Source organism: Lupinus angustifolius, chromosome LG07 (assembly GCF_001865875.1).
Source record: "Lupinus angustifolius cultivar Tanjil chromosome LG07, LupAngTanjil_v1.0, whole genome shotgun sequence".
Classification (NCBI taxonomy): Eukaryota; Viridiplantae; Streptophyta; class Magnoliopsida; order Fabales; family Fabaceae; genus Lupinus; species Lupinus angustifolius.
This window is the reverse complement of record NC_032015.1, coordinates 13,191,036-13,193,471: the sequence shown is the minus strand read 5'-3', so window position 1 is coordinate 13,193,471 and position 2,436 is coordinate 13,191,036.

Genomic DNA, 2,436 nt, shown 5'->3' with positions numbered 1-2,436 from the left:
AAATAATACAACTACAAAAAGAATTAGATGAGCTGAAATTGGAAAATGAAACTTTAGATCTAATTTTTTCTTGTACTTCATGCGACTGCTCTAAAAATAATTTATGTCAAACAACTACTTGTGAGTCTTGTGAGGACTTGAAAAACGAGAATTTTAAACTAAATGAAAAACTCGCAAAACTTACAAATAGTCAACACCAATTAAATACCTTGCTTAGTAAAACAAGAAACGTTGGTGACCACACTAGATTAGGGTATGTTCCCCCATCCCATAGGAATAGACCATATAGGAGACCTTTAACTCGTCCAAATAAAAATTCTAATAAGAAAAATAGAGTTCCTACATGTTTCTATTGTGGCACACATGGCCACACCTCTCATTCCTGCTACATCAGGAAATATGGGATACCTAGTGGTGTTTATGCTTGGGTAAGAAAGGGAGATAACTCCCTGGTTACTAACAGAAAAGGACCCAACATAATTTGGGTACCCGAAACTAGCAGGTGATCTATTTTGCAGGTATGTTTACGAACACATGGGCAACATTGTTATCTTGATAGCGGATGTTCGAGACATATGACTGGAGACAAGTTAAAATTCCTAACTTGTCATTAAAAGAAAAAGGTTTTGTCACTTATGAAGACAACAACAAAGGAAGAATCTTAGGCACCGGAAAGATTGGCAACTCAACCCATGCCATAATCGAAAACGTTCTATACGTAGAAGGTTTGGAACATAACTTGTTGAGCATCAGCCAACTATGCGACAAAGGTAATCGTGTGTCATTTGATTCTGATTGTTGTATAATTCGTGAAGTATTATCTAATAATTTAAAGTTTGTCGGATATCGTGTAAATAATATTTATATGGTTAATCTGGAGGATGTCACTTCCTTATTTACAAAATGTTTTATTTCAAAAGAAGATGACATTTGGCTTTGGTATAGACGAGTCGCTCACATTCATGTGAAGCATTTACAAAAAGTATCTAAAAATAATTTGGTTATCGGTCTACCAAAACTCAATTTTAAAACTTAGGATTCTTGTGACATGTGTCAAAAATGTAAACAAATAAAGAATTCCTTAAATAAAAAGAATCTAATATCCACTACTAGACCTTTGGACATTCTCCATATGGACTTGTTTGGACCATCGCAAATTATGAGTTTTGGTGGAAGTTATTACGCTTTAGTAATAGTTGATGATTATTCTAGATTCACATGGACTTTGTTTTTAGCATCAAAGAGAGATGCATATAAATCTTTTAAATGTCTAGCCAAACAAATTCAAAACCAGTCTAACCTGAAAATTATTTACGTACGATCCAACCATGGCGGAGAATTTGAAAATCATAAATTTAATAAGTTTTGTAATAAGCATGGCTTCATGCATCAGTTCTCAGCTTCCTGTACCCCTCAACAAAATGGATTTGTTGAGAGGAAAAATAGAGTTCTAGAAGAACTCGCTTGGACCATGCTAAATGAGAGCAAGGCTCCAAAATATTTCTAGGTTGATGCAGTTCACACTGCCTGTTATGTAATGAATCAAATACTACTTAGACCTACTTTTTCGAAAACACCTTATGAAATTCTTAAAGGTCGAAAACAGAATATTGCTCATCTTCATGTATTCGGGTGCAAATGTTTTATTTTCAATAATGGAAAAAGATCTTTAGGAAAATTGGACTCGAAGGCTGATGAGGGCATATTCTTAGGATATTCATTACATAGTAAGGCTTTTCGCGTGTTTAATAAATATATCATGCAAGTAGAAGAATCTATTTATGTTCACTTTGACGAATCTTCTCTGAAAGAGAAGAGAAAGGTCTTTTCTGATGACATTTCAGGTACACTAGAAGAAGTTCAATCAAAGGACATGAACCAAATCCAACAAGAAGATGTTGAGCAAACAGTAGAAGAAGAACATCAGGACATGCCTCTTGCATGTAAAACCATAAAGGATCATCCACTCGATAAGGTGTTAGATGACATATCTGTGGGGGTGGTAACCCGTAGTTCTTTATGTAATTTCTGTAGTTTTGTTGCATTCGTATCTCAAATAGAGCCAAAGACCATCGATGAAGCCATCGAGGATGTATACTGGGGTATAGCTATGCAAGAAGAGCTAAACTAGTTTGAGTGCAATAATGTGTGGGACTTGGTCCCCAAACCAAAAGAGCATCCTGTAATTGGCACCAGATGGGTCTTTCGTAACAAGCTAGATGAATCTGGCTTGATAATATGAAATAAAGCTCGCTTAGTGGCCAAAGGCTACAAACAGGAGGAGGGCATCAACTATGATGAGACCTACACTCATGTAGCCAGACTTGACGCCATTAGGATACTCTTGTCCTTCGCATCGATCATGAACTTTAAGCTCTTCCAAATGGATGTTATGAGCGCATTTTTAAATGGCTATATTCAAGAGGAGGTGTACAT